This window comes from Thunnus maccoyii, chromosome 8, assembly GCF_910596095.1.
Source record: "Thunnus maccoyii chromosome 8, fThuMac1.1, whole genome shotgun sequence".
NCBI lineage: Eukaryota > Metazoa > Chordata > Actinopteri > Scombriformes > Scombridae > Thunnus > Thunnus maccoyii.
Genome location: NC_056540.1, coordinates 20,757,257 through 20,781,482, shown reverse-complemented (window position 1 = coordinate 20,781,482; position 24,226 = coordinate 20,757,257). Strand labels below are relative to the sequence as shown.

General features: G+C 40.7%; 1 long non-coding RNA gene across 1 annotated transcript; it reads right to left on the bottom strand.

Moving 5' to 3' along the window:
• Positions 1-8,322: 8,322 nt before the first annotated feature.
• Positions 8,323-23,269, bottom strand: LOC121902105. The gene is made up of 3 exons (XR_006097461.1): positions 22,769-23,269; positions 12,927-13,068; positions 8,323-8,733 (listed from the first exon to the last, which is right to left on the bottom strand). It is a non-coding gene; the product is annotated as an uncharacterized LOC121902105 (long non-coding RNA).
• Between the last annotated feature and the right edge of the window lie 957 nt (positions 23,270-24,226).

The window sequence follows — 24,226 nt, the reverse complement described above, 5'->3', positions numbered from 1 at the left end:
CATACCGTTATCCTCTTTTGTTGTGAATGTGCAAGTGCTTTTCACGATCCTGTCTGACACTTTTTTTTACAAGGTAGAATCATAAGATACAGACGTTATCCCCATGTCTTTATTGTGTCAATCTGTCATTTTCTTTTATGAATATTGTGGAAAAAAGGGAAAAAAACCACAGTCCATTACATTTGTGTAGCCTAATGTTTGCTCCTTTCAGCAACCATATTCCTGCTTATATCATTGCAGAAAACAGTTAATAATAAATATCATTAATTGTGTCCTTTATTTTCTCCCAATAAAAGGCTTGATTTTCCATTTACTCATAGCCTATCTCAGCCAGTCTCCTTAGTAACAACAAGTGATTCAATCAGATGGCTGTTTATGTGGTCCTCGAATAAATGGGTGGCTCTCAGGGCAGAGAACAAATTAGGACTCAAGCCAACCTCCATTGCAGGCATCTCTGCAGAATACTACGCAATATGTTTGAGATTATAATGTCATGTGAGTAAGGAGAGTACCAGTGCTTTAACATCCCGGTTGGTGAAACAGTCTTTGAAGCTCAAAACCTTACTGTACTCCAGAGGCAATATATCAAGATCCCATATTACAAACTATATTGTTTTGAGCAATCGCCTATTTCAAAAAGTCCTGGGACACGCCATTAATGACATCTGCTCCTCATTTTCAAGTCTCGGGTGAGCAGCAGTAACATAGTTGTTGACAGCAATCTCTTTTGAGTATATCATAAGGTTGAGTTTAGCTCATGGAATTGTATGTTCAGTTTCTCTTTTCTTTTTTTGAGCACTTTAAGGACTCCATGCCCATGTTGCCTTTCTATTACTGACTTTGGAAACAACAGTGGACAAAACAAACTTACCCCATGGTCCATTTAGTAGCTGATGTGTTCCTTTCAGTCGTATCACATGATCTTCATCAGAGGATAGATTTTTCATGCTTGTTTTATCTGTCTCTCTGCACCCTTCCAGATAAACTCCTGTCCTCCCTGGGAATCATACAGAAGAGGACAGAATACCTTTTTTTAATTTTGTACTTTATTGCACTGGTTTACCTGCCCTATACTGTTACAGTAATAATCCCACAGTACTGTACTTTATCATTCTGCACATCTTAACTCTACATTTACTGTTTTAGTCATTTGGCTGCTGTTCTGACCTGTATCACATGTATTACATCAATACACAGATTTGGTTTCAGGTCATATTCATTCATAGATTTCAAACCCTTTTAAGAAGCACTTGGCAAGCAAGCAATTAGTCTTCACTTTAAAATCTTCATTTACTAATGAGAAAATAAAGAAAACTGTTTTCAGATCACATAATTACAACTCTTTGATGTTTCATTATTGCAAGCCCTTACAGGCACTAAAAAGTGTGCTTTTCTTATTGATACTTCACTTGGATGTTTGACCTTCACTGTGCAGAGTGATGTATTTGACATTAGAAGGTTCTTTTCATATCCATTTGCTGAAGGAAGAACATTTTTCTGTGCTAACCTAAGATCTCATATTAACATGTGTGCATACAAGCAATTAGATTTTTCACTTTTGTGGAAAAAACACATCAGACACAAATTATTATTCAATGCAGAGTATTTTATATGTCTTGAAACATGCAGGGAGGGGTCTTTAACCTCCAACAGGATAAAGCTGTAAACCTGACCTTGATATGCTCTAACCATAGTCACTGAATGGGTAAAGAGGAACTTATACTGAAGTAAAATGTATATACATGGAATTTGAAAAAAAAAGAAAAAGACTTTTACATTCGATGTAAAAAACAAACAAATCACAACCTCAGACTTTACATCTCTTGTATATGTGTCTATCATATACATATTCATATATGCTATAATGTTTATTGCTGGAAACACAGAAATGGGTTGAATATCTCAGTTTTTATAGCAAAAAGATTTAATTAAAATGCACAGAAAAGTAAAGCAGTACTGCATTGTGCAATCCAATTAGTCTGTAGCTTACATGGCCTCCTAATCAACACTCGTAATTAGCCGTTTTATTTCAAGTCTTTGCTCTATCCGAGCTATCAAAAAGCCCTTTGATGTGACTCATGTGTTTTAGATTTAGATTGCAAATGAAATGCTGGTGACCACAAAAGGGTGGGGAGATATTTCCATGTTCTTCTGTTGAATGGACTGTGGTTCAAAGGGAGACCCACAGGCCTGCTGCCTCATGGAATTATCAGACTGGCAGCACAGTTTTTTTTTCTCACTTGCTGTCACTCACTGACACCTATGGGCCAACATAATGAAGCACACAATGGGCAGGAAGGACCAGCTCTGCAAGCTCACAACCTATGCGTAACCTTCTCTTTCTTTTCAAATTCAGTTCATGGGTGCTTTAGTGACATGACTGTAAATGTACAATTTGCTAAAGTAGTACACATAATTACATATGAATCTTTTTCATTATTATTGTTCATTTTATGAAGATAAAATATTGCGTATAAACAATACAGTTATAGATCTAATGTTGGTTTAAGCACTGACATAAATTGGATTTCTTTCCAAGAAATACAGTTTTTTGAAATCAAGCACTGTGAATTTCTTAAATTGTCTCTCTCTGGCTGTTTCATAGATTGGGCAATGGAAAAAATGTATAAAATTGCTCTTTACCACAGTCATTGCTACAAAGGTTATTAGAACAATCTCGTAGTGACAATGATCATCAGTCATACTTTGTATAACTCATTTAGCCTTTAGCCTGGTGGAAAGCTGAGCTCTGACTGTAGCTGCTGATGCAGTAATTCCTTTCTTCATTAGATAAAGATGTTTTTTTTGATTTTGTTGATTATTGGCCACTAGGGGCAGAAGGCCTATAAAACAAGCTAAGAGATTTACATCCCTATTGCTTCGTAAATATTTTATAGCTGATTTGTTGGTAAACAAATGCCTTGTTCCCATTGCCTAAAAACTGTCTGCACCAAAGAAAAATATGGGTCTTGAGCTCTGTTTTACTGTCAGTCTTCCTGCAAAAAGCTCCATGTTGTGACTATAATCAGGGTATCAGCAAAAAGATCTAATTCACTTTATGCTGGCTACCTCCCAGCACCAAACAGCAGTAACAGTTACAGAGTGCCTGGTGAGCATTACAACTAGTATTCAGCCAGCTAAAGAGCCATACATGTTTCACAGTTGTAGGTGGAGATTAAAACAGACCTAAAAGGCAGTGGTGGAAAGTAACTAAGTACATTTACTGAAGTACTGTACTTTAGTACAATTTTAAAGTACTTGTACTTTACCTGAGTATTTCCATTTGATGCTACTTTATACTTAAATTCCACTACATTTCAGAGGGAAATATTATACTTTCTACTCCACTACATTTATTTTACAGCTTTAGTTACTTTTCAGATGAAGATTTGACACAATGGATAATATAACAAGCTTTTAAGATACAACACATTGTTAAAGATGAAACCAGTGGTTTCCAACCTTTTTGGCTATTGATGTCTTACAAAAAGCAGTGTGTAGTTGGGGTCACATTTCAGATGTCTATGAGTTGTTAACTGCTCCACCAAATAGTGATTTCTCCCTCTAAACTTCTCATATGGTTTCATTTCAATAAATGTTCAAATGATCCAATATTTCACCAAAAATCAAAGATTAGAGAAAAAGTCCAAAAACTGAGAACAGATTTGTGTATCAACTTTGTTTTTTTCTTCTTTCCTCTGCCATTACTCATCTCAAGACCCCTCAGATTTATCTGGTGACCCTTTGGAGGGTCTCGACCCCTCGGTTGGGAACCACTAGACTAAATTAACTAACTGTATATAAAGTAGTGCAAATGTTGAACACTGAAATGTTGAACTATACATATCATACTTGTCAAGGGACCAGAAAAAGGACTCCAAATGAATGCTAAAACTACATTGTGCCCACTGAACTTGAAAGTAATTGTTTGCTAGCATGTTAGCCATTTAGAATTTGCAGAGGAACCACATAACAAGCTGATAGGTACATAGCCCTGGCATATTGCCTGATAAATATGTTATGGCTGATGTATTAGCAAACATTTGTCTTGTACTCACTGCCAATATATAAATAAATAAATAAAGTGTGTTCCTGAGAAAAATATCTGGGTCTTCAACCAGCCTTTCTATTTTCTGCTGTTTGGCTCAGTGTACAGTGGGTTTATCAGAGAATTTGCTAAAAAAAAAAACAGTCCCCTGTGTCTGCTGGTATGGAGAAAACAGCAAAAAAGAAAGTAAGTAACTCACTGTATGCTTGCTAGCTGGTCAGCACAAAACAGCAGACAGTTACCCATGGATGTATTTCAGATCTTATTATATATCCATACAGTTACCCAGTGCCCGGTGAACACAACAGCTAGTATCTTGCCTGCTAGAGATAGACAGATATTTTTCTCTGGAGTTGGTGGAGATCAAAAACAGAGTTAAAAGGTGAGTAAATGTTGAGCTTACATTTGTCAAGTGACCAGAATCAGAAGTCCAAATGAATGCTAATGTTGCTTTGTGTCTGCTGAATGTGACAGTAAAGTAATTATTTGCCTGTATGTTAGCCATTTTATTTTTTTGCATTTTATGATGTTTGGCAACTAGGGAGCAGAAGAAAAACAAAATAAGCTGATAGATACACAATGTTTCATATGTGACTGCTACTGTTGTGGCTGTGGATATGGCTGTAGTTGGCATTGTCATGGGCTATGAATGTGGCTGTGGCTGTTCTGTAGCTATACTGTGGCTTTGGTTATGGTTGTAGCTGAAGCTAATGGCTATTGCTGTGGCTGTGATTGTGACTGGTTGGCTACTCTTTACTGCACCTAGGACACTGGACAGCAAAACAGTGTTGAAAAGCCATTCCTGCCAGGTTCAAATCCTGGCAGGAATGGCTCTTTATCAGATATGACAGATGTGTACACCACAGGAGTTCAGGAATAGCTTTACCATGATACACAATAGTCAACACAACCACATCAGTTCACACTGGAGCATGTACTGTAGGTTAGGTAGTGTTACACATTTAATATCTGTATATTGCTGCCTTGCTAATCATAACAGCCACAGCAATAGCAATGCCCATAGCTCTAACGTTAGGCATGCCAGTAGTCTAATCACAGCTACAGATACAGTCACAGTCACAGCCACTGCCAGCCAGTCATAGTAATTAGCCCCTCTTAGTTATCTTATTAGTGGCAGGGACACAGACTTTAACTAACCCATTTACCAATCATTTTCAACCTACAGCAGGAAATAGACATTAACTCTGTCCCAACTCTGTCTCTGAATGACCATTAACCATTGTTGCAAGAGCAAATACATGAAAACATTATGACAATAAAAAATGAGAGCAACCATAAATCAGACATTGATTCAAATGGCACATAATCAATAATAGGGGTGAAATACTCCTCATCCTCTATGTTGTTCTAACTGATGATGTTTGCATATTTTTCCTCTGGCAGGCAACCACTCTTTCAACCAGACTTTGTAAAATTCCACTGCTGTCTAAAATAGATTAAAACCAAAATTCTTATTGGTTATTTTATTTACATTTATTTTTCTGGTAGATTGAATGGCCCAGTGTGCCTTTTCATTCAGGCCCTGCATGGCTGGGTCAAACTGTCAAGATGAGCTTAAAATGAAGCTAAGGTAAAAGCTTGTGGTGTGTGTGTGAGCGTCTCTCTTTCAACAGTGAAATGAAAGTTACCGTACAAAGACCTGGATCATATTTGAAAAGTAGTTTCTCTGTATTTATTGATTATCCCTGTATTCATTGAACCTCTCTGTCTATCTCTGTCTGTCATACACACAAACACATATAAAACGTGAATATGACGTAATGTTTGAGTTAATTAAGTAATAAGATATTTGCAGAGTGATTATTTTATAGGAATTAAAAGAATCACAAGAAACATAAAGTTCCTGTCATTAAAGTCAGTTTCTGGTTATATGAGCAGTTTCTTTTAAAAAAGATTGTGTCTTAGTGTTTCAGTTATTTTAACAATTTCCCTTACTGATTCAATAAACAGATGTTTTATTACTGGTAAATTAAATAATTTTGTCAGTGAAACACTCTTTAATAAGATACATAGAGAAGGTTAACAAGTTATGTCATGGTCATCACTGATATTTCACTAATGATGTCACAAGAGAGTATTCTTCTCCATAAACTAAGGAGGAAATTATTAATTAAATTGACTGTTCAAAATAAGGTGAATAAAACAAATGTAGATTTACTACTGAAGCTTTAAGCAATTCTTAAAATGCTGTGTAATATATAGTTGTTTGAAGAATATGGCAGTGTTAGCAAACTAAAACTAAAAAACCTTTGAGGCAAGTCCCTGCATTGCATGCACCTGAATCTATAAATGCTCTGTTACTTTTCTGTGACAGCATAATGTGGGCTCAAGACTTAATTTTCCATCTAGGGTGCAGTGGTTATTTATCAGCTATGGACCTAAATCTTACTAGTACGATAAATCCCACTTGGTCAGAAGCTGTAATCACACCTGGTCAAAACAAAAAGTAGCAACATTCCTGGATATAATGCAATACTTTCACATTCTTATGGTATGGCAGTTTAAGTAACCATCAAGGTGACTGTATCTTTGGCATTAGACCAGAGTTAGAGTTGCCCATTGGTGCTACTGAAAATCATAGTGAAAAAATATGAGCAAGGTAAATATTTAGATCATTTAGGCAGGGGCCTAAACAGTAATTCAACTGCAAAAAGGCTAAAGTACAATCCATCATTTAGTAGCCTGAAATTTCAGATTGGTCTTTTGTTGTTGTTTTGTTTGTTTTTGTCCTTATATTCCGTCTTACTGCCGTTGTCCAGTGGTGCTCTCATCCAGATGAGTTCAAATGGACACAGAATGAACATGTCATGTGATAACAGAAGTAATGCTTGATCAACAAAAACTATACTGTCTCCCCAGTGCAGTTCAGGAAATAGTCGTAGACATTCTCTCATCACTCTTATCCAGAGCTCAATAGAGGATATGTGTCCGGTTGAATGCAGGAATGTGCTTAATTAACATATTCTTTAGGAATGGAGGGAAAATAGACTTGTTCAGTTGTCTAACTGTAATGAATTCTTCCTCACGTTATAGCTTCTACAATGTAAAGTGTCTTTGTATGCCTGATGAGTGTCAGTACGTCCTTTCTCTGGTAGGGAATTCAGGCATAAAAGTGTGTTGGCATGAGGACACACATAAACTAACACACACGCACACACATATATGATAAAGCATGGTTGCTGTGGGCAACTGCAAAGAGAAATCTCTGTAAACAAACAGATGACAAACAGATTGAGAGCAACCATCACAGCACTGGTCTCTAAAGAGAGCCTTTCATTTTATTGCACAATAGTAGTTGTCTCTGAAGCCCAAACAGTTTAGAAGTAATTACTAGTGTTTTCCCCAGAAGGTGATTACTTCGCCACACTTGGCAGCCATTGTCACCGGCCGCGCACCACACTCATCAGTCCTACAAAGGGGAGAAGTGCTCGATTGATGATGAGCCCTCTGTGGCTCGGGGAGAATTTAAAAGTACTTGTATGAGGCTCTTTCAGGAGATTAACTTGCAATAAGGGCTACCTGCCATGGACACATTCCCTGTATTCATCGTGCTGGCACAAAGGCTTTTTTAAGAGGGGCACAGCTGCATGAAAGCAAATGGTGAATGGGGATAATAGTCACAAAAGACAACAAACCTCAAGTGTAAAGAAATAAAGTGTTTTTTAAGATGGGAGGCTTCCATTCAAAGCCAGGCCATTCCTTCTTTTGACCATTGAGGATCCGGCCACTCCACCACCCAAGGCCTCAATCTAATTATTTTAGGACAAGACATGTTATGGTGCAAAGTGGCAAAGAGAGAGCACTCCTGACCAAAGTGCACTTTAATTCAATCATTCTATTTGACAGATTCTTTCCTTCAGACCCTTCAAATGGACGTCACACACCAGTAGACTGGCACAATCGGGAGGCTCCTGGCAAGGCCTTGGGCCCTTTAGGCCACTGTAAATAACCCAAAAATCACATTTACTTATAGATATGAGTAAATGTATAAGTAGATGTGAGTAGATGACTTATTTATTTGTGTATTAAGCAAAACAATACAATTGTGTAAGGAGTTGTTGGTTTATTTTTTATCGGTAAATTGTAGAAATCTTCAAAGGCAGATTAGACTGCAGCCACAGGGGCCCAGATCCGATTCCATTCATTAAGCGGAGGGAGAGAGAGAGAGAGAGAGAGGGAAACAGAGAGAGAGAGAGAGAGAGAGAGACTGCATGTGGCCTTGCTTGCCTAAATGTGAAAATTGCTCATGCCATTATTTCAGATGAGAAAGTGGGAACTGAATAGATTTGCTTTAATATAACAGACATGGGATACCACATACAGAGAGACAGAGGGGGGGCCAGACTTCTTTGCTTTTGCTCACATAGTGGAAAGGCCCTGACAGGTGTGCTTTTGTATGCGTATGTCTATGTGAGGGTGAGGCAGATTGTGTATGTGTGTGTGTGTGTGTGTGTGTGTGTGCATGTGCGCATGCTTGCGGATGTGAATAATCACAGACATGAAGTGCATATGTGTGTGCGTTTATGTGTGAGTGTGTGTTAAGCCTCTCCACGTTGTGCTGCCACTCCCTGGTAAAGAGAGGGGCCTTCTCACTTCTTCTTGGTCTGGTCTTATAGCAGGCCAGGATTCAGTACTGACCTTCACAAGAGTCAGACTAACTGGTCCTGGGATGAAGAGAGAGAGAAATAATGTGTGCAGTGAAAAGCCAGTGGTAGGTGATAGAGAAAATAGCGCAAGTAAAGTGAGTAACTTGATTCAAACTACCATTTCTGCTGTCCCTCATGTCTGGATTAGTCCCAAACTCTGCAAGAAAGTCGTCAAACCCAGCTTACATCATGGATCTTTGGTAAGAAAATTTAAATTTTCTGCTTTTACATTTGAAACAACTTTGCTTTTAGTTTTTTAACACCACAAACTATAAGTTTAACATAGAGAAAGATATATTTAAGATTGTGTTTCTGCGATGCCAGGTTGGGCAATTGAAAAATGCCTGCTTCACCAGGCATGCCTGTATGCCAGCACATGCCTCCTCAGAAACTTGAGTGTGAGGAAGTATTAGCTCTTTAATTTTGACGTCAGTGACACGGTCAATGAGGTGAATGACACTTAAAGGTCAGAGGTCACCTCACCTAATTTAGTGATCAGGGATCAGAGATCAACGAGTAATCCCAAAGCTGAATCTGGATAATCTCTTTGTTGTAGGCCTATTGTTGGAAATGTTAAAAATAAGTTGTATGTAAGTATTTTTTCTATATCATTAATCTATATTGCTCAAGAAAAAGGAAAAAAGTTTTCTGGATAGACTTTTATTATGGCAACTGGAAACTGATGTAGTTTTGTATTTGACCACTAGATGTCAGGATTTGACTAGTAACAGTGTACTAACCCCCACCCTCCACCTTCACCAGCACCTGAGGGGGAAACTTGTGAGTAGCCTACACATGGTGTGACAGCTTCCCCAGGAAGCTCGGGTGACATTTGCCTCACTTAATGACACAAGCTAATTAATCATTAGCTGTCCCAGAGGTATTGCTGTTAGAGAGGCTTTGTCGTGCCTCTCCCCAGTAGGGGGTCTCAGCCTCAACATGTTATGTATGCATAACTGCCTCATCCCACGCTACAACATCTTAATTCTCACCCGTTTAGCTAGTTTGACTGAACTACACTCCTTCTTTTTCAACCCTTCATCTCGGATAAAGTATAATCTGCTGCAAGATATAACACCTTCATTTTTTCCAGCCTCCTGCATGTAACATAACGTGCCATGGAGTCTCTTAGCCTATGTAAGGTGGGGCTTGGCCTGTATTGTAATTGTCTGCTGTAGTGATGAGTAGAGATTATATTGATGGTTGATTGGGCAGACAAGGAGATGGGGGTTTAGATTTACTGCATCAATGGTTTCAACCACATCACTTTATCAAGGCCGAGTGGACACTTTCACAGACATATCAAATGAATGCAGGCCTAGTATGAGTAGTATTCCTGTATTTTTGAAATGATCGTCCTTTGTTATTCCCTGCTCCCTAAGCCCGTGGTAGTTAAAGTTTGGCTTATTTTTATGTGAGTCTATGGTTAAAAGTTGAAATGGAAGAGATGACCACTCTCTAAGTCCAAGCAAACTGAGAAGTTGTTTTGTTGTGACTCTGCTTGAGTAAACCTAGCTAGCTATAAGGTGATAGAACATTTGAAATTTGAGTGAATGTGTATATGAACCCAAGCTAACAGGGCCATGTAGGTTATGAGTAATTACCTCTCGTGGGGTGAAACCCTTTCTAGCTAGGCTTTGAGTCCAACAAGAATGTGCGAAAAGCCTTTGTGAAATATGGAGAAAATGAAATCTGCCCCCTGTATGTGTTTCTGCCCCCTCAGCATCATTACTGCCCCCCCTACCGGGTCTCAGGCTGATTTTGGACAGACTGAGCCTGTTCGTCACGTACTGGGGGCTCCAGGTGATGCACTCAGGTTCCCCCTTCACCCACCAGAGAGGAGTGTGGGGTAGTGCATATGTGCAAGGGGCCATTGGGGGCACTCTCTGATGAGGGGCTGGGCTGCAGGAGGGCTTTGAAAAATGTTAGAGGTTTTGGGATGAGACTCAAGGTACCCTTGGGATACCGTGACCCCTGACACCTGCTCGCTGGCCCTTGTGCTTTGTTCTGTGACCTGAGAATGGTGCGTACATGTGGAGAGATACAGGCCAGTTTAAAGCTAATCCAAAAGTTTCATCAGGTTGCAGTGGTGAGTCACCAAATGATTCTTGAACACGCACCTTTGTTCACTTTACCTTGGCATTATTACTAGAGCTATTATGAACGTTGTTACAGTATGTTTCTCTGTATTTGCATGAAATGTTTTACCTCCTTCCAATGTCATCTGCACTAATGAAACAAAAGCTGTGTCTGAAATCACTCCCTATTCACCAGCCTATATAGTGCAGCATATTTTCTGTCCGCCAGTCTCTGAATATGTCGGAGTATGTAAATGTATCCACCATATAGTGCAGAAATCCAATAATGGAATGAAAAAAGTAGTGTCGGTGTCTTAGTTTACTGCTCCCTATCAAGTGAGCTATTAATAACTAATCAATGAGTGAACGAGGGAATGATTTTAGACAAAGCTAAGAAGTGGCAATATTTTTGGAAGCTCTTTGTCCATTTGTTCCACTTTTTAAAAAAATCATTTTTTTAGTGATTATTTTATACAGTAAGTAAATTGTGGACCTGCCGTCAAAACCAATTCCTATACTCCAATACACTGGTGTTTGAATTATTCCATTTCGCGCGAGTGCTTCCTTATTGATATGCAAAGGAGTACCGGGTGAGGCTTTAGCGCCCCTGCTCTGCCAGGTGCCATTTAATATTACTTGGATATACACAAGATCCTTCATTTCCACTCTAATCACAGGTAAGATTTCACTGTGCCATGAACAGCCATTGTAATTCTGCTAGTATAGAACAAACATAGGCCCTTTTACTGCAATGAAGATGTAAAGTAAACTTAAGGTCTGATCCATAGTGGTAAGAAAAAGGTCTAAAACAAACACAGGTCCCTGAGTAAACCCATCCTGCAAAGATGAGAGCCACCGAGGTACATTTATATGCTATTATTGTGCTATGTCAGCTTGATGAAGCACTACATGATTTAGTTTTCTCTGTTATATTTAAAATGAGGCCTGCAAAAGAATATCTTTGTACAAGACATCTAAGCTTTAACCTTGTGGATACAGACAGCTGAGTTTCCACAGCCCTAACAGGAGGCCTTGACATGTGACACATGACACATAAAGAGACAACAAGAACTTAACTAGACTACAAGTATGTGCTGAACCTTTAAGATGCGAAGACAGATTTGCCGCCATGTTTGCCTTCGTCTCTGTTTTGGAAAATGCCGGGGCGTGTCCCTCCTGTGGGAACCCCATCTGCAGGCCTAAAGTGATGGTACCACCCTTTCCTCCACAGCAATCACTATTCACTGTCAGTAAGAGACACACATGCACGTACCTACCCGCACACAAACACACACACACACACTGAAAAGAGGAGTAGGCTGTGCAAATGTACCTGACAGTGGCAGCATTTGTGCCCTGAAACATATTTAACAATGCACACTCAACACCCGTCCCATCTCAGCAGGAGGTCACAGGAAACAGATGAGGACTAGTCAGGCTGATCAGAAAAACTACAGCCTACCTATACCTGCCATGCACTGTGCTCACCCTGCCAACCTCTGGGCTTATTAACAATGAATCAAGATAATTTTCTGTAGAAAGCAGCATTCAGACTTGAAAGAGCCTATACCACGAAGCTGATGGCGGAGCGAAAAAGGGGAGGGCATTCACTTGTCGCTCTGTGCAGTTTCCACCCTTCCTGATTTCTAATGGAGACAACCAGTCCGCCTGCATCTATCAAGCTCCACGCATGAAATTACCCTTTCCGAGACAGCAAGTTGTGGATTTGTCCCAGAACCTTTAAGATAACTTATTTGCTCATTTGTTTATTGTGCATCAAAGTGAAGCAAAGTTTTCTGCTCACCCCCCTTTGCAGTTGAAGCTTCTTAGCCACAGCCCTTTCATGGTGTCAGGGGCGGAGCTAAGCATTGCATGTGATTCTCTATCTCCAGGAACCCCGCAATTACATCTGGCACAACTCTGCATGAAGTAACGCTTTATAAGCCTTTGTGCATCGCAGCTTTGAAGAGCCGCGGCCTTCTATAAGTTTGCTTTTTGTCCCCCCTCTGTTGTACAACCCCCCCCCCCCCCCCCCCCCCCCCCCACATCCCCCCATCCCCCAGCTCAGGACAGAAGACAGAATGTGATGTGTCGTCTCCCTCCCCACACAAAGCCCCAGTGCATTGGACACACCTTGGACAGCACAAAGGATGAAAAGCACGACGAGGCTTGGACACGCAGGACCACGCTGCCAAGCCCGATAAAGACGCTTCAAAAGTCGAGCAGCAAACAGTGGCCTTCTTCTCTTCTGCTCTCCTCTTTTTCTTCCCAGGGCCTTGCAGTGAGAGAAAAAAATAAGAGAGAAAGAGAGGCTGACCGAGTAAAAAGATATTTTTGTCTTCTGTGTTTTCACCCGCATGAGACCTGTGAATGTGATTTCGGGTAATGTTGTGTCTACAGTGAAATAGACAGTGTAAACTTGCGTGTAAACACCTAGATTAACATTTGCACGTCTGCTTTCGGTATGAGTACAGGATTAACCAAAAACATCCCAGCTTTGAAGCAGGCGGCCCATAAATAAACTCTGCTGCCCCATCTCCAATCCCCTTGTCTCTTCAGCCGTCTGCTCACAGTGGCAAGCCACAGCAAGACTCAAACCTGCCATTTAGACTGGAAATGGGCGCCATTTTACCTCTCCTCTAGAATAAGTCTCATTTGGCTCATTTGTGTTTTAACACAAAGTTTGGTTATAGGGCAAAAATTTCAACACCTGGTCATTAATTTACTTTATTGACTTTGTTTTGTATTCAAGGGAATGGCCGATTTTTTAATTCTACCCAAAAATGAATTTAAGACAGCAAGAGAGTTGCAAATGTCGCTGTACATTAATTTTTCATCCTCTTAATTTTTGTCCCCTTGTTAGTACACAAAATTGTCCAGACATCATAAAACATGACTTTTCACCGGTAGCTCCCTCCTCCTTCCTCCTGCCTCTCTCTCTCTCTCTCTCTCCCTCATTCCCTCATTGAAACAGATGGTGTTTTATGCTGGGCACAATCAAGACTATTCAGCGTCAGGCTGGGCAGGCCCTCCCCACCTGCACTCAGTCCAATCACAACCTAATGAACACATTGGGAGCAGTCTGTTCCAAATTACTCCCAGTTGGAGCCAGGGCCACAGGTAACCCCCCCCCACCGCCACCCCCTTGCCATCACACTCTGCCCCTTCCCCTCCACCTCACCTCCTTCGCAACAGTCTCCTTGCCCACCCGCTCGAACAGATATTGGCTCCAGCGCTTAGACACCCTCAACTCTGACTCGTAATCAAATCAAGATTCATATCTCTGTGCTGTCAGCATTCCAACACAGCTCAGAGAGGCTGCATATGCAGCGACAAGCATATAAGTTACATGTGGGGAGATATGGATTGACAGCTAATATGTTTATGTGTTGGAGCTGAATTGGTTCTATTTGATATGTCTCAGTGAGCTGTTTTGCCATATGTGTATAGAGATCTTTACTGTTAATCATCTTTCTCACCTGTGCACACATACATACATGCCCATACATACAGTGTATATATGAAGGAACATTCAAGGCCCCTGTGAATGCTGTGGTGTTAACCACATCAGGCCTATCTGTGTACCTTATCAGCATGTTTCCACTGCTTCAAAGGGCACCATTTATATATTTGTGTTCAGATTGTTTGCGCTCTCAGCTACATGCACGCTGTGTTCATAGCACATAAGTTCCATACGTTCATGTTTTATTCATTCATGTATTGAGTTTGAACAAAAAAAGAGAAAATAACCATTTTTTCTTTTCAAATGCACAGTGTACTCTTACATCACAGCCACCTGAATATCTGTTTCCTTGTTGGTGCATGTTTGGGCAGGCAAGGGGCAGTTGTATATAGTTGGCAGTTGACACCAGAAGTGTGCTGTAGCCAAGAGCCTCTGACATTCTGATACACCCTCCAACATCCCTAGGGACAAAAGAATAAAACCAGGGCGCCTGCCTCGTCATGTCCCATCAATTGCTATAGGACCTCAGAAACCACAGGCCAACTACCAGCCCCCACGTGGGTGTCCATCACTGGATTTGACAGGAGTGCTGCCCTGCTGGCTGCCCTTCTCCACTGTCCCTCTGGTCAATCTGCACCTCAATTGGCCCTGTACTGGTGGGTGATGCCTGCTCCTTCTGCCGCATGTCAAAAAGAGCCAGGAGCCACAGAGGAAGTGCAAATATCCTCTAATGGCCTTGATCCAGATGGATGCGACAATGACAATAGGCCCCCGTGCCTGTGGTTTGGTTTTTTTTTTGTCAGTGAGAAATGCAGAGGCCACCACAATAACACAGCAAAATTATGCATGCAGGCCAAGTACCATTGACATGTTAAAGAGCACTGCCAGTTGCTATGATAATTAAGTTAGCTCATTCCAAGGCAGAGAGCTCTTTTCTCTCAACATGTCTTTTAAAGGCACTTTGGGCACATCAGCCAGGCTGTAAGACAATAGATATAGGAGGAGAAATAATGGATTCAGTAGGTCGCCATTTCTCTGCCCATTTGCTTAACATAGGGCTATACATCTCCTACTGAATAGTGCTTGATGGGATTGCCTTTGGGGGGTGTTTTGTGGGTTTTACATTCTATCACTCAAGCGATTGACACATTCTATGAAGTCCATATGGACGTCTTAAGGATAAGGTTGACTGAAGGACAGACTATGAAATATTCACATGGCTGCTCTACTTCATGACAGTGACAAACTTTGAATTCTCTTTGTAGAGGCCCCTGGGTTTGAACCATTGCTCTCAAGTATGTTATTACTTTCTGTAATATCACACTTGCCATGAGTGAACGCTGACCTGTTCAAGCAAGCAATAACATCAATGGCATCCCCTCTGTTCACTTTGCTTTTAACTGGATGTTTGGTTACGTCAAGGGGTGCCTGATCTCCCTCTGCCTCCATAGGGTCTCATTGAGAGTGGCCACTTTGTGTACAGCTGGGGCGTGTTTGGCCAGTAACGTAAAACCAGGAAGCCTTTGAAACCTAACCAAAGTCTCTTCAGGAAGAGGTTGGAAGTTGACTCTTATTTGGAGACTCCAAAGCTTTCTCCTTGGACACACTGGGGCAGGTCAGGGACACCAGAAGCCACCTTTCTTCCTGCATCCAAGCAGTTGTAGGATGAACTCATAGTCAGGGAAAGTGTCTGTGCCCAAGTTTTGTGTTTGTGGATTAGCCATATCTTTTTCATTGTGTTTTAGACAGTGTATCAGGAATAGGCCATAATTACCATCAGTGGTCAATATCCTGTTCATTCAAAGCCAATCCAGTCTCACATCAAAATGTGTAATAGCTACGTTGGTCCACAGTGCAAAACACATTAGTTTCACAATAACAGCTCTAAAATTGTGAGATGACTATGTGTTTTTTGGCCTTTTCTTTTCTATTGGCCTGTGTACACATTACATGACTATCACGTTTCTGTCTGAAAACTGAAAACAAACAAAAAAAAAAGGCTGACATTCCTTTCATTCTCAGTGGAAAATGCAATATTTTAAGATTGTTTTGGCATTAAAATGCATTTTGATAACATCTCTAGTGAGAAATGTGCATTTTATTTTCATAATCTTTGTTCAGTGAATGTATATGATGTTTAGTTTGTCAGTTATAAAGTTTTTTCGCACTTTCTATCATTGCTATAGTGGTTGCTGTAGATGCTGCTATTGCTGAAACCATGTTTTTGTTTTTTTTTCTTTTTGGCCTATTCTTTTCTGTTGGCCTGCGTCCATGTCATGTTTCTCAACACAAAAACATGAAAGTGTCCTTGATAACTCAACAATATGGTAGATTAATGTTAAAGCCATCAGTTTTAATTAGTTCTCCTTTGATTCTGAGAAACAAAGTTATATCGAAATAAACCAACATCTTTACTTTTTCTTAACATGGATCATCTAAATGTAATTACTAGTTCAACTGTACTACATATTTCATATATTCAGTAGTTATATCTTTTTACGACCATATTTACAACCCTGCTTTGCAAACCGGAAGAACTACTGTGGTGCTGATTTTTATTAGGCTGCATGGTGCGTCTCTAGGGAATTGTTGTTTTTAAAAAATATTAGTGCTTTTCCTAGAATTAGAAGTTGTAAATACTGAATTGAGAGTACACTAAGGAGTTTAAGGGGATGGTAAACACATTTGTGTAATCAGATTTTAAATATCTAATAGTTAAATTGGTGAAAATTAATTTTAACCATATTTTGCCCATACTTGACAATGCCCCCAGTTTTTGACTATACTCACATGGTAGCTGAGGTCAAAAGCTGTCTATAACAGTTGGTGCCATTTCTGTAGACCCTCTAGTTGCTGAATTATAAGCCCTCAAACACACACCAAGGTCAAGGTTCAAAGGTCAGTATTTCAAAGCAGGAGCCATGTAGGATCTTCATACTGACATATATTACCCTCCAAGCCAAGACCTGTCCAACGATGTATTTGGTTTATCTTCACAACAAATTTTTAATTTTCTCATTTCATGGACACAACCCATACCAGGCCTAGTTTCAGAGAGCACTTTGAAGGCCCAATATATAAAATGAAGCTTTTTGTTTATTTTGTTCTTTCTTTTTTAGTGGAAATAATGACCAAAATGAGTCACTTTTCAGAGATTACAATACTGCTGACAATCTGGGACATTACTACATGCTTGGAGGAAGGGGAAGGCCTGAAGTGCTTGGATTAGGGTTAGGGCTGAAAAGACCAACCTGTTCTCATTCCCAGGTCATCAAATACTGACGCATACATAGGCTGGACCATACCCTGGAGATTTTTTGTATCTTTATCATTCTTGGTTTTGGGATTTAATGTCAGCATGGCATAGTCCATTCAGTCAAAATCTGTTTTATTAGCCAATGCAAGCATACAAAGAATATGTCTTGGCGTTTGCTCCCAAAAATGCAGAAGAATAAAATGGACAAAGATAAGGTAATAATAATGAAATAAACAAAGTAATATTAAAATAAATGAAATATTGACTGTACAAAGGAAATATGGACTGTGCTATGGACAAAGAAATTAAATCCAGATTCATGAAATATATGAAAGTGACAAGTGCAGGGATGTGAAATGTAAAGTCCAGTTTGATAACCCCGTCTTCATCCCGTTTATATGGCCATGATACAAGATTTGATGAACACACACACACACACACACACACACACACACACACACACACACACACACACACACACACACATACATTGGAGTACTTTATTGGATGACGTGGCTCAATATTAATTGAGGAAGACTATTTTTTAAGAAAGATGATTTCATATTAAATATCCTCAGCCACATATTATTGGAAATATAAAATTAAATGAGCAACTTCACAATTTACAATCACTGGCTATAAAACGTCTTTTCTTATCAGAGATAGTGGCATTTGGATTCAGGTTGCAGTTGCCCGGTGGCAATTTGAAATGGAATGAAGCCCACCCATGGCAGACAACCCAAAACAGTAGTCGAATGCGCCACATCCGCCCACAACACAATGCTCTTCCGTAGCCTACCACTATCCAAAACTGAAAAAAAACTTTATTTCTCAGACTCAAAGGAGAAATAATTAAAACAGATGGCCTTAACATTAACCTATCGTATTGTTGAGTTATCAAGGACACTTTCATGTTTTTGTGTTAAGAAATGTTAAAGATATCATTGAAAGAAAAACTTAATATGGTGACAGTGAAGAAAATACTTCCGGGCGGCGGGTCATCCTATCAGCCAAACACAAAGCTTCAAATTCTAGATTTCAAATTAAATTTATCCCTGGGGCACTCTAAAATCTGTTTATTTATTGACAGAACATCTTCATTGTTGCCGAATCATACACAACGCAAAGGCAATGATTCAAACAACATGCAGGTACGTGGTTTCAGCAATAGCAGTGTCAATAGCAACCACCACAGCATCGATAGAAAGCCTGAAAATATCTTTGTAACGTCATCCATTTTTTGTTTTGTTTTTGCAGACAGAAACTTGACAGACATGTGACATGGATGCAGGCAAATAGAAAACAATAGGCCAAAAAAAACATAGGCATCTCACAATTTTAGAGCCGTTACTGTGAAACGAATACGTTTTGTGCTGTGGACCAACGTAGCTATTACAGATTTTGAGGTGAGAGTGGGTTGTCAAAGCACATATCCATACATGAGGCATGTACACACTGCCACGTTAATTTTTATATTTCCTCTAAATGGTGCCAATCTGCCACAGCAGACAGGCGCTGAGTGAAAAAATTTTAAAATGCGACTCTAGCACTTTCAAGGCAGGTCCTCTGTGTTAACAAGATGGTAGTTAATGGTTTGCTTTTATGGCGGTGGTCGCATGTATAATTAAGCTGATGTTGTATTTGTCATAAAAATCACCAGGGGTGCAGGAAATGTTGCAGGAGACATTTTTACTTGAGCAGTGGAAAATTAAAACCGTCAAACCTTACAATGTTGTTTTGACATCATTCCAATGTTTATGGATTTTCCTGTGTGTGGTTGAGGTTTTGGTATTAAAAAACACTTAAGTGCCTCACCTTGCGTTTGTCAGGGAACAAAGGTTGCAATGTTTGCACAATGCAGATTCTCCCTTCTGGGAGGTCTTGCCTCCGGTACTACTTGTTGAGAAACATGTTGCATGTCTGCCATTAATGGGTGTCTGGCTGTTACCTGCATTGTTCTCGAATCATACAGTTCTTGTAACAATATTTGATCCATTTATGGTACAACCATTCATAACTCCATCATAGGGGATTTGCTTCACTAGCATGTCATGGGTATAATACCACGCCATCACTTTGAAATGGGTGGACAATCCCACTGAAACAGGTTTTGCAAAGCCACACTGATAACCTCTTACCCCAGATATTCCCACATCTCAAGCAGATGTGTGTTCATGCACGCAAGATGCAAGGACATAAACACTGAACTCTAAGTAGCCTCTCCAGGATTATCTATAAATCATGCAGTTTGTCATAATGCTGAGCGTGCAACCAAAACAATCACTCTGGCAGCAAATCATTTTTAAGAATCATTTCAATAGTGTTTCATTTCTTAAATTTGGGGACAACCAAAGCAGTATTAAGGATCAATCACTTGAAAAGATTACTGAAATTTAAGGTGGCAGCTTGTTGGCAGAATGGCATGCACTACAGACGTAGCAAAGATAAGCCTGATTGAACCTGATTTGCCTGCATGGCCCCAGTGATATCTATGGAGATGAGATGGGGTGTCATGCCCCTGGTGTCACCATGCTGATGACTCTGTATCTATGCTAATATGGGGATCAGTAGGGTAGAAAACTCATCTGGCTCACGCTTTCTCTTTATCTTATCACTCTACTCGCCCCACTCCTTTCTGCATTGCATCATCACATACCTAGCATGCTGCGCACATGAAAAGATTGCAGCCTCTTCCCAGTCTACCTCCGTCTCTCACCCTCACCTATTCATCTATTTCACATCACTACATTTCATCTCTTGCTGTCAATGCATTAACTTCTGTAATGCGTTATTAAATTATCCTTCACTGCTGCCTAATATTATGTGTGTAGACTTGGCATTGAAATTATATAAAGAGCTCAATCAGATTCAGAATATTTCAGCTACTGATATCATCTTGACATTGTAGAAAAGCTTTAGTTAGCTCCTCTTTAAAAGTATCACAAGTGCAAATTAACAAACCAAACAGTCAAATCAAAAGGAGAGCCAAAAAAGTTATGTCTTCACAACAATTTTGGTCAAGAACGGGCCCGTCCAGACAGTAAATCCTGTCTGACTTACTGTCACCACCCCCCCCACTTCAACCCCACACATCCCTTTTAGCCTCTTTGTCTCCATTGCGCCCTCCCTCCCTGGCATGATTATTTCTTATCATGTATTTATTTGTTTAATCCACCCCTCCCCCCACAACACTTGGCGGCCCTCTCCTGATGCACGAGCTGCCTGTCTGGCAGCGAGGTCCCCTCAGCCCCCACCTCCTCCTACTTGTCCATATCTAGTCCCCATCCCATCCCATCCCATCCCATCCCCACTCAGCTCCAGCCCAGCCACAATGGGCGGATGTTGCTTCCAGAGCCTCGAAGCTTCATTCGGGGGGAAGAGACCCCCACCTCCTCACTTCATCCTTACATCCCTCCCACTTGCATGTGGCCACCACTAGCCAGCCTCTATGCACAATATAAATAATGGATGCATTAGCATGCATGAATATCTTTTTAGAAGGGGGGGTGGGAGCGCCTTAATTCATTATTAATCCCCTTCAAGGCAAAATGGGCCGTGGCTCTGGTAGAGCTGGGCCCCAACTAAAACCTGCTTTTGGGACTCCACTTGTCTATGCTGCACTCCTCTCTCCCAAAATTGGTGACCAGCACCACCCACCCAACTACACCCAGCCCCCTCTTTATCAAAGCTCCTCCTTCTGTCCACTCAATCTCTTCTAAAACACATCTGGAAGGGTGGGGTAATCTGTAATTTTGGGAGGGGGGGAAGGGGAGTGGGTAAATTGTGATCCTACACTGATCATCTCCAAATACAGCTAGGCTGAGTGTTAGCTGGTTGATTGGAAAAAAGTGGACACCTCAGCTGGCCTAGTTATACTATCCTAATATTCCATAGCAGAGGCAAAGGGATGTTCCTTTTTGAAGGTTGGGTAGTAACAGAGCTCCTGACTTTGAAGTTGCCATCAGTGCAGTTTGGTTCAAGAGCAGGGCCTGGCTGTGGGAGGACGGAAGTAGGAGTGGGGGGTGTGAGGTGGAGGGGCTTGGAGGGTGGGCTGACATAACAAATGCATACAAACCTAGTTAGAGAGCGTTAAGTCATGTATGTGGGTGGGTTGTAGGGAATTATGTGTTATTTTTAAACCTGGAACACTATGTCATGTATTGAGGACACTAGATCAAACACATGGGTTAGAGGTTAAGAGCATGTGTTTCAAGGAGATAAATTACTATACAGCGAGTCAACAAAGCATGTGGGTTTGACTCTGAGTATGTGTTTGTGTGATAGAAGATGTGTATTTGTGTGTGTGAGTGCATCTGTGTGATCCATAGTGCACTCCCCTCTGCACCACACACTCCTCTTCCACCACTAGGTCGCACTGCCTGCCTCCCAGCCTCTCCTCCTGCTTGCCACAACCCTCTGACTGATCCCGCCAATCGTAGGCCTTTACAACAGAGCCACATGAGAGCTGCATCCAATCAAAAAATACTACACTACACACTTGTACACGCATGTATACTTACGCACAGTCCTACACATACTGGATATCTGCCCGCCTTACTCACATTGATACAATATACATAATCCTGTTTGTTTGTATCACCGTGGCATATAAATATAACTAATCCACATAACAAAGTAAACAGCTTCATTATCCTTGTGTTTGTAATACAGTCTGTGTACATGTGTTACAGTTAATGAAAAAAATGTTAAAATAAAGAAAGGAATGTAATTCCCATATTCCCACATAAAAGTTTAGCCTTTACATCTCCTCTAAATATTTGTAAGGATTTATAATATATGTATTTGCTATGGCTTTTTGAGAAGGTAATTGAAAAAATAGTCAAATAGACAAAAAGAAAAGTGCTGGCAAAGGCTTGTAAGAGGACCTTGAATCGAGATTTTTTTTTTGTCAGATCAAGAATGACCTCTCATGCTCAACAATTACAACTAGTCATTTTGTGTTTCAGTAACTCGAAAGTGACAATTATTTGAATTTGAAAGCAACAAAGGTTTTTTATGACAGTGACAGACAAAATATTTTGTTATAATATTCAGTAACTGTAGAAATTTTGCCATCTACCAGAAATACTGTTTTTGGCTGCAAATTGTATCCTTATCTGAGGAGAAGGCGATAGCTGTCATATCAGCAGTGGGTGGCACAGCTGGCCCGTTCCAAGCTAACATCAACCTGTCCCTGCAGACAGAAAACTCACTGTTGAATAAAAAAATCTTTTGTCTTTGTAAAGTTGAACTCACTGAGGCTGATAGGTCTCCTGTCAGTGTCCTCTGCGCTGCTGTCTGTCAAGCAGGACGATGGCGACAGGGGTTGTTTTGTTGACACAGAGAGGACCTGGTTTCTGGAATGTTCTCAGCTGAATATTTGGGTCTCTGGTCTTCGGCACAAGGATGGGGGCTGGTTGCGAGCTGGAGGCACCACACTGTGCTTCTGAACTTCACTCAACCCCTAAAATTCCTCTTCCTGGGCAGGAAATTGAAATATTGTGCAGTATTGGCATGTTGATGGTCATCTATCATGGGGGCCTGCAAAGGGGATGGGGGTAAGAGGAGACCTTCTGTAGATCAGAGATGGGCTGCTGGGCCTGGGTTCAAAGGTAAAGGACCAGAGACCTGTGTGAGGTAAGAGGATAGCACTCTTGGCAGGAGTCGACTCTGCGACAGGCTTCCAACAGTCATCTCCCAGATCACCTCAGTGTGCCTACCACAACTCCTCATCAGACAGATAAATCATTCCCCTCCAGACACCCTAAAGAGAAATATGTGTCCTTATTATTGCTCTTATCTTGACTGTGTGTCAAAGGACATGCAGATTTCTTAAAGCAGTGAGTAGCTTGGAGCTTAAACACAGCAATGACTAAAAAGTCCAAAAAACACAATAAAGAACAGGAAACCTATAGGAATTTTTTTTGCCATTACTTAAATTTGACATCAACAGGTGTCAGTACAGTGTGATAACCGTAGCTTTCAGGCTGCCTTGTGTGCAAGGACGTAACTTTAGTTTGAGAAGAGGTGGGGGGGGGGGGGGGGGGACAATAAAATGGGGGGCCCCAGAAAAAAAAGAGATTTGAGTCCTATTTCCTGCATTTCTACATACATTTAGGGACTACAGTAACCAATACAAAATCCAAGAAATAATTAAGTTGATCATCATGCTAAATTCTGCCAGAAAAGTACTAAATATGCATTAGAAAAAGCTCTTTCTTTATTGTTTAGTGACAAATGTACCCAGCAAGGCCTTACATCAGCAGGTCTAGACAAAAAAAATATGATTATTCTGGGCTAAATTATTGAATTGCCTTCCAATCAAACGGGATTTTGAAAAGACTGTGGAAATTACGCCCCGGCTTGTATGCTTTAGTATATCTTCACCTGCTGTAATGCACAGTATTTGTCAAAACAGCCGCCTTCATCGTTGCATAATGGCCGTAAATGCGCACAGCATACCAGGAAATGAAACTCGCCGGCGCATCACAGGGGGGTAGGATGATGTAGATGTGACTGGTTATATAAAAGTATAGGGCACAGTGGGAATGAGCCAGATGGGATGATGGTTGTCATTTTAAAGACTGACATGCTTCTCGTCTACCTCTGGAAATTTCGCTCCTGCTTGACCTTGTGAACTTGCCTGCCGCGTGACCTCGAAAATTCCCTCTAAAGGCTCCCCGAACACCCCTCCACATCCCTGTGCTCACTTGT